Source organism: Phascolarctos cinereus, unplaced genomic scaffold, assembly GCF_003287225.1.
Source record: "Phascolarctos cinereus isolate Bilbo 61053 unplaced genomic scaffold, phaCin_HiC Scaffold_8;HRSCAF=390, whole genome shotgun sequence".
NCBI lineage: Eukaryota > Metazoa > Chordata > Mammalia > Diprotodontia > Phascolarctidae > Phascolarctos > Phascolarctos cinereus.
This window is the reverse complement of record NW_027556291.1, coordinates 19,208,910-19,225,232: the sequence shown is the minus strand read 5'-3', so window position 1 is coordinate 19,225,232 and position 16,323 is coordinate 19,208,910. Positions and strand designations below refer to the sequence as shown.

The 16,323-nt window shown below is 40.6% G+C and overlaps 1 pseudogene; it reads right to left on the bottom strand.

Moving 5' to 3' along the window:
* Nucleotides 1-6,451: 6,451 nt before the first annotated feature.
* On the bottom strand, nucleotides 6,452-7,012 carry LOC110198652 (ras-related protein Rab-1B pseudogene; annotated as a pseudogene).
* Between the last annotated feature and the right edge of the window lie 9,311 nt (nucleotides 7,013-16,323).

The window sequence follows — 16,323 nt, the reverse complement described above, 5'->3', positions numbered from 1 at the left end:
TAAAGGATAACAAGATCATTAAGGCAAATCAAGAAATCATTAATTGTTTTACTTTGGTTGGAGATGGAACTCTAACAGATGACCAAATAATGGGAGTCTCTCATCTTGCCATGGTAGAAATACAGACATTGCCTGTACTATCTACATCACTATACAACTCTCCTTGATCTACTGGGCCATTTTTCTATGGAGTTGGTGCTTTTATTATCTTATTATAAAACAAGAATGAGAACTTTTATGCACTTATAAGCCTACTAATTGAGGCAGCTTGGTGACATAATGGGTAGAGTCCTGGACTTGGAGTCAGAAGACATCAGTTCAAATCCTGCCATGTGGCCCTAGGCAAGCTGCCTACCCTCCCAAAGCTTCTGTTTCCTCATTTGTAAAAATGTATTATTATGGATAATGACATACAAGACTGCTGTGAGGCTCAAATGAGGTAACATTTACAAAGTGCTTTACAAAAAGAGTAATATAGAAATGCTAGCTATTACATATGTGTATTATTATTAAGTTCCTTTGAGGCAGAGTAATCTCATTCTCTGCCAAATGTCAAATTTGTATTAGCAGCACCTTGCCAAAACGAATCAAGCATCTGGCCAAGATTGACAGTTCTATCCCTCTAGCCTTTCATCCTCACTACCTACGCAGATTCCTTCCTGAGACTCACTTGGAAGGGAGGACAAGTCTGCTCAAATATTGCAATAATTCTCAGGGCCTCTCCCTCCAAGTGATTCATTGATTCTTCCTCTCTCCCTCTAGCTTCATCATTCCCTACCAGAGTCAAAACATGCTCTGAAATACTATAGCAAAAACATCCCCAGGTCCTAGCAATGATTCAATCTTCCAATTAGCATGACCTTTAAAGATTTTGCCGAAGGACCTTGACGTAAATGTGACGCGAAATCCAGGACTAAGTTTTCTTCAGAGAATGGTATTCAGATGCTTGGCAGGAGGACGTGTGAGAGGTGAAGTCTAAAGCTGGTTCCCCTTTAACACCTCCAAACAGCAAGAAAGGCTCCAAATAAATTAGAACAATGGCAAAGGAAAGAAAAAAAAATCTTCACAAGGAAAATGCTAACAGTAAAACTGAAGAAATGAGTAAACAGCCAAGCAACCCCTAAGAGAATGGCCCAAGGTTAGGTGCTTTTTACTCAGCTCTCTGTTTACACTGTTCTAGACATCACAGCTAGGTTGGCTGGTCCCTGGATTCTTCCTTATTGCTGTGGGGGCACTGGGCAGAAATCCACCAGCTGATTTTGAAACTGCAAGAATACATTTTTAGAGAAGGAAAAGTGGAAGTTAACATGAGCAATTGATTCAATTTTTAGAAAAGTTAGAAATGATAAGACTGTTTTCTGTCTGTCCCTTCTCCACTCTCCAAATTCTAGTTAAAATTGTACTGGTGACAAGCAATGCTAGTGACCTAGGTGAGCTATACAGCCTCATTTTAAAATTTGCTAGCCACTCCTTTCCTAAATTCTGCCCCACTGTCTCCCCTGCTCTAATCCAGCCCCTTACACAACTGCTAAAATCATTTTCACAAGGCATATATCCCAGCATGTCCTTACCCGGCTCCTTAAACCTTCCATGGCTCCCCATTGCTGACAGGATAAGATCCAGTCTCCCTGCATTGCTGTTTAAAGGCCTCAACACTCTGGCTTCCTCTTTGAGCTATATTTCCTACTGCTCTTCTTCACCAACCCTACGTTCCATCTACAATGAACTTTTTGCTACTATCCAACCTTAATGTTCTGTCTCTGGCCTTGCTGCATTCCACGTGTCATTCCTCCAAGCTTGGAATGCACTCTCTTCTCATCTGCATTTTGCCAGCTCCTCATTTTTCCTTAAGGCATGGCTCAGGTATAACTTTTTGGAAGCCTTCCCTCATTTTCCCAGCTGTTACTCCCCAGTTTTCCTTACACTGTCCTCACTTATGTTCATGTTGTATCCTCCCAACAAAATATTAGCAGGGATTTGGGGGGAGTTCTTTTGTCTCTAATATCTAGCACAGTGTCTTGTACATTAAATATATATATGTTTAAAGTATATATTATTTTGATACATTTAACATATATGTGTGTGTATTATGTGTATAATATATATAATATATATATATATATATATATATATATATATATATAATTATTCCAGACCTGTGATTTCATTGATGTAGAGAACTCCCAACGAGTAAATTCCCTCTACCAGTACAAATCTGCAAAGTGTAGTCTTAGAAAGTTACCTGAGACACTGAGAGATTAAATGACTTGTCTAGGATGCCACAGCCAGCATGTGTCAGAAGCATTACTTGAACCCAGATCTCCCTGGTTCTCAGGCCAACCCCCTTTTACCCATTATACCATGCTTCCTCTCACCTCATATATAGTAAATATTCAAGGAATGCTTGCTGACTTAAGAAATGCTTGCTGGTTGAATGATTGATTTGAAGGTTGTATGTTGTTCACTTTATGCCAGTTTCCCTGTTTCCCTGAAGTTATCCTACTTGTCCTTCATTATTGCATAGTACTATTCCCTGTGACATAATTTATGCAGCCATTTCTCCATCATGGGGCACTTATTTGGTTCATATTTTTTTATGATCACAAACAATGTTTCTATGAATATTTTTATATGTCTGGGTCTCGTCTTGTTTTCAGTGACACACTTGACCTATAGTCCACATATGTGGTAGGATCTCTTGGTCTAAGGACATTAATGGTCTTGAAATTTTTCTTCCAAATTGTTTTCCAGACCAGTTGAACCAGTTCATAGCCCCACCAGAAGTGACTTGGGTTGCCTGTCTTCCCAGAGTACCTCTAATAATGAATGTTCCCAGAGGCAACTAGGTGGCACAGTGAATAGAACTCTGACTTTGGAGTCAGGAGGACCTGAGTTCAAATCTAACCTTGGACACTTACTAGCTGTGTGTGACCCTGGGCAAGTCACTTAATCCTGATCGCCACAGAAAAAAGCAAAAAACAAATAATGAATGTTCCCATCTTTGCTAACTGTATGAGATATAATTTTGGTTATGCTTTGATTAGCATTTCAATAATGATTGAGTACTTGAATCAAGGGATTATTAGTTTCGAGCAACTTTGCAGATGATTGTTGTAGTTCTTTTGAAAATTGTTCATATTTCTTTTTCTGTAGTCTGTATTTTTTTTCATTATTCTATCAATATTAGGGTTTGGGGAGAAGAAGGAAGCTTTTTAATTTTACTTAATCAAAATGACAGGCACTATAGTGTAGTGGAAAAAGCTGGCCTGAGATCTAGTAAGACCTCAATTCAAGTACCACCCTTTATATGTACCATGTGCCTGGTACATAGCAGGTACTCCATAGATGTACTATCTAGATCTATATTTATCTATCTATCAATCCATCCATCTGTCTACTGGTTGGGTGATCCTGGGCATATCACTTAACCTTTTAATGCTCTAGGTCAATGGTGTCAAACTCAAACAGAAAAGGCGGGCGGGGGTGGGGGAGGGGGAGGTTGGCCTGGTGCTAAACCATACACAAAGTCCTTGCAGGCTGCATATTGTCTTAGTTTTAAAATGTAATATTATCTCTGTTTTACTGAATTTTATTTTTTTAATAAATTTCCCAATTACATTTGAATCTGGTTCAGGGCACACTTGGGAATGTTGCGGGCTGCATCCTCCAGCAGCTGGGTGTTTGACACCTCCAGTCTAGGCAACTCTCTAAGTTTCAGAGTAGGTGGTGACCTGAATTGATAAAAGGAATTCTCCCATCTAGGAGTTCCCTAAAGCAGTAAAATTACAGGGCCAGTCCTTATTCCTATAATCAAAATAGTCCAGCTTCCCTTTTAAAATTTTTTATTTCGTAGCTGGTTAAGAATCTTTCTCTTCTCCCCCAGCTATGAAGGATCTAACCTTCCAAACCACTGTCATTTTTAAAAAATAGTGTTGTTTTAGTTTTTTGTTTAAACTGTTTTATTCGTTTAGAATGTATTGTGGTATATGGTATAAAGTAGTTGAAAAAAACAATTACAAATCACTATCCAATTGCTCATGGATTTGTTTATTTCTGTGAAAATCATTTGCTAATTGTATTTGTCTAAATTCTTCATGTGTCCTACTAGGTTAACCACTGGATAGTTCCTGTATTTTGTTGTGTTTTGTAAGGGAATGTCCCTACCTTTTTCTTTCTCCTGCATTTTTAGAGCTATATCCCAAAATGCTGTCTTGTAGATTTATGTTATATCCTGTTCCTTTATTGAAACTATTTTCTCATTTTTTTTTCCTGTTGATTCTCTAGGGTTCTTTAAATAAACCATCACATTTTCCACAAGGAGGTAATATTGCCTCCTTTTGCATCTGCTTCTTTTTTTTTTTTAGGCAAATGATAGTAGATGACAAAGGGTACCCTTTGTTTCACCTCTGATTGTATTGGGAAAGCTTTCACTGTTACTCTGGGACAAATAATGCAATGGGTTGCTTTTAAATAAATGTTTTTGATCATATTAAGAAAAAGTCCTTTTTATTCCTATGCATTTTAGAATTTGTTGGATAAATTAGTAGTTTTGAAAAAACCAATGACAATCTCAATTTTAAAATTATTTTTCCTATTAATATATGTATTATGCTAATAATTTTCTTAATCTTACACCATTTTTTATATAAATCGTCTGGTCATAGTGAATTGTTTTACAAATATTTTGCTGTAACCTCTTCACTAATATTTTATTTAATGTTTTTTATAACAATTTCAATAGTGTTCTTGGTCATTAGTTTTCTATATCTTAACTTCTCTTGGACCATATTTGTCTCTTAGGAGTTGTACAAGGTACCTTCTGTCTCTAATTCTGTAAACACCAGAAGTGGTATTCTTTGGGAGTTTTAATTCATGGCTTACTAATTTGGACTCTTTTTTTTTTAGGGGGAGAAAGGGCTTTGTTTTCCATTTTGTTATTTTAGGTATTTTAAATTTTTAAGAACTATTCATCAACTGTATTTAAGTTTTCAGTCACCCGGTAACACAGTGGGGATTTCTGCAGATAGCGAGGCTGGTCCTCACTGAATAGGTCCATGGTCTATCACTTGGCCCACATTCAAAGCCTTTTCCCAGCTTGTTAGGATTTGCTAGAGGCAGGTAAGTGGCGTGGTGGATAGAGTACCAGGCCTAGAGTCAGTAAGAGTTGAGTTCAAACCCAGCCTCTGACACTAGTGGTGTGACCCTAGGCAAGTCACTTAACCTTGTTTGCCTCATTTTTCTCATCTGTAAAATGAGCTGGAGAAGGAAATGGCAAACCACTCTGGTATCTTTGCTAGGAAAACCCCACATAGGGTCACAAAGAGTCAGACAGAACTGAAACAACTGAACAAAAGGACTGGCTGAGAACTTGTGTTCCGATGGTCTAGCCTTTAAGAACCCAAGGTCACTCACATTCCAAGATGAGGCATCAGAAGAAGATAGTAGTAGAGATATTCTACATTAACCTTGAACAAAAAAAAAAACTTTGAAAGTGAACAATGAGACATGTTAAATGTCTAGTTGTAGAAGTGAAAAAGAAGATTTTAATGGACAGTTTAGTTGGGGGTGCTATAATCAGTACATTTCAATGTAGAAACTTTTTGCAGTGAGGTATGGCAGAAAGAGTACTGGATTTAGCATCAGGGAACCTGTGTTCAAATTCTAGCTGCTACTTACTAGGTGTGTGATGCTGGACAAGTCACTTCTCTTACCTGGGCCTGTTTTTTCATCTGTAAAATGAGGGATTGGTCAAGAACAGTGGTGTCAAATAGACATGGATCCCTGCTGTCTGCATGTTGACTTAAAAAGCTACATATTAACATTATATCTATATTCTATTATATTTTTAAATTTTATTTATTGTGTTAATTTTTTAAAATTTGTTTTGTTAAACATGTATTTTATTTTGCTAAATATTTCCCAATTACATTTTAATTTGGTTTTGACCTTACTTGAAGGGCCTTTCACAGGCTGTGTTTGATACCTCTGGTCTTAGATGACTCCTAAGGTCCCTGCCAGCTCTGGATTTATAATGGTTTCTAAAAGGTCTCCAAATGTCAAACACTTACGCACTTGGCTCCACATTAGAGTTCCTATTTTAAATAAGTGGAAAAATTGCTAAAGAGTCTGGTAACACACTGAACACACTGAGACAACATTTTTCTAACAGGTTATTGCATTTCATTGAGTAAATAGCATTCAGTTAAAGGAAAATGAATCATTAAACAGGAGAGTGGAGGGGGGCTCCCCTGGGCACAAATTTAACTAAGAGCTCTGGGAGGAAATTGGGGGAATTAAATGAACTAAGTGCCATGTAATGGAGTGAAGGGGACTGTGGATTTGAGGGACATCAGGAGTGTCATCTCTTGCTTCCCACAGAGCACCAATGATATGAGAAGAGTTGGCCATCCCTTGGCCACCACCTTGGAGCCCCCCACCGCAGCTGGGCCTCTTAGCAACAACTCCCACACACCGGCTTCACAGGAGAGCTGTTGATCTTGAAGGTAGGGGGCTCCCCGCTGGAAATGGGCATGCTTCTTATGCGTTTCTTGATCTCAGAGGCCATGGTGAGGAAGACTTGATCGACATTAGTGGCGTTCTTGGCGCTGGTCTCCAGAAAGGGGATGCCCAGGGAATCAGCAAACTCCTTGGCCATGACACCGTCCACCATCTTCTTGGTAACAAGGTCGCTCTTGTTGCCCATCAGCAGCTTGTTGGCACTTTCGCTGGCATAATGCTCCACCTCCATCAGCCACTGCTTCATGCTGGCATAGGACTCAGGGTCTCTCACACCACACACCAAGATGATGCCATGGGCCCTGTGGTAGTAGCTCAAGGTGATCGTGGGGAAGCGCTCCTGGCCAGCAGTGTCCCAGATCTGCAGCTTCACGGTCTCACCATCCAGTTGGATTGTGCGGATCTTGAAGTCCACTCCGATGGTACTGATGTTGTCAGTGTAGGTGTCATCTGCGAAGTGCAGCAGCTTAAACAGGTACTCATACTCAGGGGTCATTGTGGCGGGGAGGCAGAGGTTCAGGCTCAGGAATTGGGGGGCTTAGTGAAACTCAGGCTTGGCTTTGGCTCTGCCTCCCCCTCGAAAATGGCGCTGGTTCTGCCTTCTCTCAGGTTCCGCTCCCAGGCAGCCGTTAAGGATAAAGGTGTCTTTGGAATCCTCGAATCTCCAAGGAGCTTAAAGGGGTTAGAACAGGCCTTTGACCACTACTTAAGGATTGGTAGAGTCTTATGAGCTCAGAAGTCAGACGATCCTGGATGTGGAACTGAAAGGGGCCTTAAAGGTCATCCAATCCAACCCCTTATTTTACAGATAGAGAAATTGAGGCTCAGGGAGATTGTATAACTAGTACTATATACAGCAATAGAGTGTTAAGTATGGGGACCCCATATGTGTAGAGAGGCCCACTATATCAAGGAGTCTATCATATGTGGCTCACAGGAAGGCCCAATGGATATCTCTAGCTTCTTCTCCCCACACCCTTCTCCAAGGGAGACTTTTATTCCTGCCAGTCTAGGAAATAGGAGGTTGGGGCCCAAGGCCACTACTCTGCTCTCCTCAAAGAGTAAGGGGTACTGGGCTAGAATTATATCTTTCTGCTCCCTTAAATATTGTTCATTTAGGGGATATGATCGGGTTCCAATCTACTTTTGAGCATTTTGTCATTTTGAGGGGAAGAAGGACCCCCAAGTTCTATATCCAAGGTTTGGCCCTTTTCCCACCTAATGCCAATTCCACAATGGACACACAAAGAGAATAGCAAAGAAACCCATTTGTCCAAATCAATAACAAAACAGCCATCATAGAAGGTATACATAGGAGGATATATACCAGACAATAGAGTGAAGGAGCTCTGCCATTAAGAATGAGTTAACAGCTCAATCAAGAGAGAGTCCTGGATCTCCCCCAAGGGGAAACTCCCTGAAGTCTTTAGAGTAGCAAGCTGGAGATAGACATGATGGAGAATGCCAGCTCCTCTCATGTCTTCCCAAAGTCATTTCCTTCAGAAGGGGTTGAAATGGGATTGGCCTCTTCTATCTTATCCCTGGAAGCCCACTTGTTGGAAGAAGACTCTCTGGAAGATCTCACTTGTAGAGTCCCAAAGCGGGACTCCTACTTGAAGAGTCCCCAGAGGGGAATGGCTGAGAACTGAAACTTTTGCCTCTAGACAACTCCTCCCCTTCCCCACCTCCCTTACCTTGTGCAGGGCCACCATTCATCTTTACCAAGGAGACAGTCTCATACCAATGGGCTTTGGAACAGGGGTTACATATATAAGGTCATCCAGTCCAACCCCCTCATTTTACACATGACAAAACCAAGGCTCACAGAGGTTACATAACTAGGACTCCAGTCATCCAGTTTAACCCTCTTATTTTATACATAAGGAAATTGGAGGGTCAGAGACAGGAAAAGTCTTGCCCATAGTCACAAGGATAGCAACAAAACCACCACTTAACCCCCAGGCCTCTTATTCCACACCCAGAGTTCTTTCCACTATGCCACACGACAGAATTCCAATGGACTATGAGTCTGTTCACTGTGGTTTTGCTTATCCTTGTTACATAGAAAGAAAAAAAAAAACGGAAGCTACTTATATCAACTGAATTGCTGGAATTGTGGCATCAATTACAATTCTTGCACTATCAACAACAATAAAAGAAGCATTTCTTAAAAAACAAAATAGGTGGGGCAGCTAGGTGGCGCAGTGGATTGAGCACTAGCCCTGGATGCAGGAGGACCCAAGTTCAAATCTGACCTCAGGCACATAACACTTACTAGCTGTGTGATCCTGGGCAAGTCACTTAACCCCATTGCCTAGCCAAAACAAAAAACAAATGAAAGAAAAACTAAAAAAACAAAACAGGAAAAATTATCATTAGCAATTGATTCATTTATTTTTCCTTTGGTTTTGGACATGAAATTTCATTGGTATAGGGAACTTGCATCCATGACTTAGTTCTCTGAGTCCCGTAAAGGTTAAGTGACTTGTCCAGGGTGATACAACTAGTATGTGTCAGAGGCAGGACTTGAGCCTGGTTTTCCCTGACTCCAAGACTGGATATAACGGCCACTGTGTCTTTCAGGCTCTAATTAGCACACCTAATTACAGACCACAATTAGACTAGGGTTGAACTAGAGGGATAAGATGGCCTAATGGAACAAGGTCAGAACTTGGAGTCAGGAGACCCAGATTTGAATCTTACCTCACATACCAACTGTATGACTACGGTACATGTCACTATACTATGGTATAGTCATCGCTGGCTCCAAGTTTCCTTATTTGTAAAAGGTAGATAATGTATACTTGTACTGTCTAGCCACAATGCCAGTCGTGGAGAATGGGCTTTGCAAACCTTGATGTGTTAAAGAAGTGTAAAGTAGATATTATAATTGTATTCCTCTGAACATAATTATATACAGGAGATGTTATTTTAACCTTTAAGATCTCTATTAAAAGGGGATTTCTTTTTTAAAAAAATTTTTTGTTTTGTTTTGTTTTGCCGGAATCTCTACTGAATGTCTAAGAAACCCCTGGAAAACAGGAGACTGTATTTTGGAAAATAGTACATTGGTTGGGGGAAATAGGGAAAGAACAAAAGACTTGCAGTCATGAGATCCAAGTCCTGATCCTAGTTCTGGGATCTTAGACTATCTACTTCCCCTCTCCAGCAGTCGGTTTCTTCATCTGTAAAATGGAAAGGGGGGGGTATTTGTTGAGCTCATGGAACAGTGGCTAAAGAATGTGTTATTTGGAGCCAGAGGATCTGGGCTGAAATCACAGCTTTGCCACCTTCTACCTGTGTGACCTTGGGCAACTCACTTCCCCTCTTTGGACCTCAATTTCTTCATCTGTAAAATAAGAGAGTTGGAACAGATAACCTCTACAGGCTCTTCCCACTCAGTCTGTGACCCGTTTGAAGGCCCCTTTTCTGGCTCTGATATTCTGTGGCTGTCTGGATTCCACAACTTTTACTACCATGTGCTAGCCAGAAAATCAGATTGTTCTGCTTATTCTCAAATCTTAAAAAAACAAACAACACACCAGGTGATACTCTTTGGTCCACTTTGAAAACACTGTCTTTGTCGACATTAAACCTCATGCTTGAGAAATTCCAGCCATGTCTCAGGTAACAGGAGCTGAGCTAGAGAGAAAAGCAGCCCTCAAACAGTAGTAACAGCACATGACATACAAAAGTTGCTGAGAACAGTCTTGTAGGCTGATAGGACAGCTTGGCATTCACTTCTTGGAGGCTGAGATGCAGCTCTGTGATTGCAGGTGCTTTCTTGGTTAACCTCTCTGACAGACCACCCCACCACTCTTACTGTCTTGCATGATAAGATGCTAAGTGCAACCATAGGGATTTATAGTACCCGGCGTTATCTCTCCTATTCCTTGGTGCTCCACTGTGGTGAAATATTGTTATATGTAGTGAGAAGAAAAATAGAGAGAAACGAGTGACTCACTCCTTAGCTAATTGTTGTGCTGTGCCAAACACTAACTGCTGTATTACCTAGTATGGAAACTTCCTTCACATATGCAGATCAGCAGCTTAATAGTCTTAGATGCCTGGGGCACAAAGGCATTACATGACTGGCCCATGATCACATATCTAATTTGTGTCAGAGGCAGGACTCAAATTCAAGACATCCTGCCTCGAAGGCCACTCCTCCATCCACTACAGGCATACCTCGGAGATATTATGAGTTCCATTCCAGACAACTGAAATCAAGCAAATATCACAATAAAGCAAGTAACACCATTTTTTTTGTTTCCTAGTGCATATAAAAGTTATGTTTACATTATGCTGTAGTCTATTAATCATGCAGTAATGTATCTAAAAAAACAGTGTACATACCTTAATTAAAGAATACTTTATTACTAAAAATTGCTAACCATCATCTGAGCCTCCAGTAAGTCAATCTTTTTGCTGGTTAAGAGTCGTGCCCCCATGTTGATGGCTGCTGACCGATCAGGGTGGTGGTTGCTGAAGGTTTGAGTTATTGTGCCAATTTCTTCAACTAAGACAACAATGAAGCTTGCCTCAATAATTGACTCCTTTTTCACTTGAACACTTAAAAGCCATTGTAGGGTTATTAATTGGCCTACTTTCAATAATGTGTCTCAGTAGGACTAGGAAGGCCCAAGGATAGGGAGATAGGGAACAGCTGGTCAGTGGAGCAGTCAGAACACACACAACATTTATCGATTAAGTTTGCCATCTTATATGGACAAGGTTAATGGTGCCCCAAAACAATTACAATAGTAACATCAAAGATCACTGAGAACAGATTACTATAACAGATATGATGATAATGAAGAAGTCTGAATATTGTGAGAATTACCAAAATGTGACACAGAGAAAAGATGTGAACACATACTGTTGGAAAAATGGTGCCAACAGACTTGCTCAAGGCAGGGTTGTCGCAGACCTTCAATTTGTTAAAAAAAAAAAAATGCAATATCTGAAAAGCACAAGAAAATGAGGTATAATAAAATGAGTTATGTCTATACTCCACATTGCCTCTCTATATTGTTAATATGATTCAGTTAACCTAAATAACACATGAAATTTGATCATTTCTACTGGGACCATCATATTGGATCAGCCACCTACCAATCTCAACAATTGTTTAGCAACTGTCTCTAGACGTGGCCATATACTCCAAAATATGCTGTCAAAGCTTTATGATGTCAAGGACTTCTGGTCAAAAAGACCCTTTTACAGACACGTTTTGATCAACGGAATCTAGTGCTTTGCTTACATATGTCAGGCCTGCACAACATATAGCCCGTGGGACACTTATGGCCCTACTAAAGGATTTCAGGCAGCCTGAGAAAAATGTAGAGGACATAAAAGAAATTAAAGATGTAATGAGTGCTTTGTCCATGCCCCGCTCAACCTGCCTTCCACTAGTCACAATTGTACCCATCATGTAATTTGGTGGGTGGGTTGCCACTACACACTCTCTCCTGCTTGACACGTGACCTGCAGCAACCAACCATTGTCAGTCTGTCTCTGGTCTGAGAGGAGCGATTTCATGATAAATAAAAATCTTAAGTATAATTAATTGATATTAATTGAAATTTACCTTTTTAAAGTATAGTTTATTTGCAAAATACTTTAATCATTAATTATACCTTTACTTGGAAAGTGAGCCGCTAAAAATCTATCTGTAGCCTGAAGAAGTTTAGCCTATTTTAATTTTGGCCCCTGCTTACTGCCAAGCTGTGCAGGTCTGACATATGTAAAAGTCTCATAGGAATCTAGTGCTTGCTTCAGGAGGTAGTAAAGCTTCACTGTGTTTTAAGCACCAGCCTAGTGGGGATCACTGACTGAAAAGAGGACCTAGCATGGAATGAATGGCCTGCAGCCTCTTCCAGATTCAAAGAAATGATAGAGGGGGAGAGCTGACCCACTGGGCACACAGCATGGTCCCACATCAGAGATTGGAATCATAGTTATGCTACTTTTTTCAGTGTCAGGCTGCTATTCAGCTCTCTGTCAGCAATGATTTCATATTAATCCAAGAAACAGGCACACCACTACCGAGCTAATGTGTAATCCAATGGAATTCACCATTTATATGGGAAGCGGCATGATGGAGAGGAGACCTGGCTCATATTCCTGACTCTGTTACTTACTGTAGACCATTGAGTAATAATAATAGCTGACATTTAAATAGCCCTTTAAGGTTTGTACAGTGTTTTGATATACCTTTTCTTGTTTCAGCCCCATGTCTACCCTGTGAGGCATGCGTTAGAGACAGTATCACGTCCAATGTACAGATGAAGAAACCAAGGTTCAAAAAAGTTAAGGGACTTTACTGTAGTCAAATCACTAATGAGCTCTAAAGGCAGGGTTTCAAACCAGGTCTCTCCTGACTCCAAGTCTGGCCCTCCATCCACTGCACCCCACTGCTTCCAGATATAAAGACAATTCACAATTATATAGCACTTTAAAGTTGACTAGGTTCATTCCTCCCAGTGATAACGTTGTATTACAAGTATTATGACCTCCACTTTACAGGTGAGGAAACTGAGGCTCAGAAAGGTCATGACTTGCCTACTGTCATATGACGAGTAAGTGTCAAACCTAGGATGCAAATGTGTCTGCTGAGTGCATGTCCAGCAGCACTCTTTCCTGCCTCTTTGCGCCCTCTCCTCTCAAGGGCAAAGTCCTGCAGAAGCCATGACCCAAGAGACCTTTGTATACAGCAAGAATTCTTAACCTTTTTGTGTCCTGGGCACCTTTGGCAGTCTGGTGAAGCCTAAAGAGCCCTTTTCACAATCATGCTTTTAAATGCATAAAATAAAATACAGAGGATTACAAAGGAAACTGATTACATTGAAATGCAGTTATCAGAATATTTTTTAAAGACAAGTTTATAGACCCCAAGTTAAGAATCTCTGGTTTAGTGTCTCCTACTTTTGGACTCTGAGACCACCACCAGAAATTGTGAGAAATATTTTTTTAATCCATGACTAAGATTCCAAAACATTTTTTTAATGGTTTGCACATGTATTTAATAGTTCTTTATTGCTCAAATAGCTGCATTCCCTAAGTGCTCTTTTCCCCTCTTTCGATTCTGAGCTCCTAGAAGGCTTTAACTCTCTGATGTTCCCTATAACATTTTCAGCACCCAGTTCGAGTCAGCAAGAGGGTTTGTTGAGCACTGATCATGGGCCCAGCACCACGGGGATGGAAGAGATGTACAAGACGTGGTCTTTGCCTTCTGAGAGCTTGCAGTCTTGTTGAGGGAACAAAATAGAGTGGTCTCAGAATCGGAAGGCCTTGGTTTTAATTCCACATCTGCCATAAACTTGCTGTGTAACCCCAGGTCAATAACTTTCTTTTTCTAGACCTCAGTTCCCTCATCTATGAAAGCAAGAAGGTTGGCCTAAAAATGAGGTCTGTTCTAGCTCTACCCCTCTATGATGCTCTGAATTGAAGAACAAGGCCAGGCAGAGCTAATCAAGTGCTAAATCATATTGTGTAGCATGATAATCATTACTCCTAGATTTCAGAAAACGACACATCACCATGAGCTGGAATGGTCAGTGAAGACTTCAAAGAGGAGGCGGAAAGACCTGTGAAGGTAGGACTTCCAAGGGACGGGTTGGTTATGGACAGGACTGTGAATGTATTAGGCACTTAAATACACAATGGTCAGACTGGTGAATGGTAATAAGAATAATGGCAACCGTGTCTACCCAGCACCAAAATGTCTAGATGAAAAGTAAACATTGCATTTTGTCAGTCAAGTGTTTCAGCTATACAGCACCATCTAGAGGTTTCCAAATTCACTTTCATTTAGATACAATATTAATGATAGGAGACATATAACCTACCCTTATATTGTTTGGGAAGCAGTTACTGGGAGAAAGAGGTTTCTTAAGGGACACAGAGGTATCCTGGGAGCCTTTGGCAACACCTTGAGTACTCAGAGCACGGCTGCTACCACCTGAGGTCAGAGCTATATGTAACCTGCAGTTTGGGCATCCAGGGAAACACTTCCTCAAGTCACTTGGAGAGGAAGGGAGATGCTAGATACCTCAGATACCATGAGGTAGGTTGCCATGAAAAGAATGGGAAGTGGGCTTGGGCAGGTCAGGGCTGGTCCAAGCTTACCTGAGGTACAGAGGAAGAGAGTCACCATCTGGCAGCTTACCGTTTTAAGTAAAAATTCTTGCTATTTAAGTGCTAAGCTCAGTTGGTTCTATGCTGCTGAGTGGTTGAAAGTGCTGTCAGGAGCCCTCTAAATTTTGGTGTCCTGCAACAAAGCTCCAGTTGCCCCAACCTAGTTACAGCTCTGCCTCAGAAAGGAATTCACTAGTCTGGACTGGTTCACTAGTTCTCAACTATCTGTGCAGGTGTCTAGTATGAGGAATAAATTCAGAGCTATGCTACATCCCAACTTGAATTAAAACAAAATATGTTGCAAAAGAGTTCAGTTGTAGTTGACAGCATTACCTAGACCTGGAGTGACTAGGCTAATTGTTATCAAGATATGAAAGAATGCATTCTTAGCCCCCTTTTTTATAGAATGAGGTTTTTTTCCCCCCAAGTACCGAGTATTTTCAAAAACCTATTCTTTTCTTCTATACCATCACTGTATGAGTCCAACAAAAGCTAAGATTTACAGGCATTCTTCATTTTTTTTTCCTCCCCCAGGCTCAGCCTGGTGTAACCCCCCCCCCGACAGACAGTTACTTTTTATTCCCTGAACTTCACTGTAGGTAACAAATAAGGACAAATCATTCATAGGAAGGAACATGCAGAGAGGGAAGTAAATTTTGGTATCATGAAGGAAGAGAAATAACTAAGATCAAAAGCCTGAGAACCTAGCAATTCCCAGAACAATAAAGTGAGCTCCCGGGGCCTTGAAATTCCCAAACCAAAAAACCATTTTAGAGCAAAGTCAAAAAGCACATAGACAGAAAAGAACCGGAGCTGTCAGAGAGGGACAAAGGTGACTGGTGAATATTTCAACATACACAAACCAAATAAAAGCAAAAGAATCCACTATGAATATGAAATAAACTTGTAAAAGTTAAATTGGGTAGCTGGTTGGCAAAGTGGATAGGGTGCTGGTCTTGGGGTCACCAAAACCTGAGCTCAAATGCAGCCTCAGACATTTACTAGCTGTGTGACCCTGGGTAAGTCACTTAACCTGCTTAAGCCTCAGTAAAATAGAGATGATAATAGCATCTATCCCTTTAGGATTGTTGTGAGTATCAAATGAGAAGATATTTTTGCAGCTTTGCAAACCTTAAGAAGCTATATAACTGTTAGCTGTTATTATTATTAAAATTTTGCACTGCAATGTGAATTTGGGAGTCTTCTTTTCTTCAGACACCATAACTGTAGGTACTGGTCCTCAAAAATTATGAAGGTGCCACACAACTGGAGTGATAAAGTTACAAAGAGTGTGGTGAAGGGGAGCCTGGCTTTCCCAGCATCCACCTGGATCTCAGGTAGTTCTGCTCTCTCCCTATCTGATGTGATCCACCAAGTGAGAGAACCCTTCTGATCAGAATTCTGCTGAAAGCTAAGAGATAATGGCCTCCATAAAAATCCAGGGAGCTCAGGTATTCTACTTGGAATGGATGCTACAGGCAGCAAGAGAGCCTTTACCATACCTTGGCACCCTTTCTCCCTTGCGCACTCTCCAAAGTAGTCTTTCTCCTATAGTCCTCTAGTGCCCTCCCTTCTTGGCCAACTTGTTGTGTTTCACAGTGAGATCCCAGCATTCCTTACAAGTTAACTCACACTAAAATTCAAAAGAAAAGCTAATCAAAACTTTTT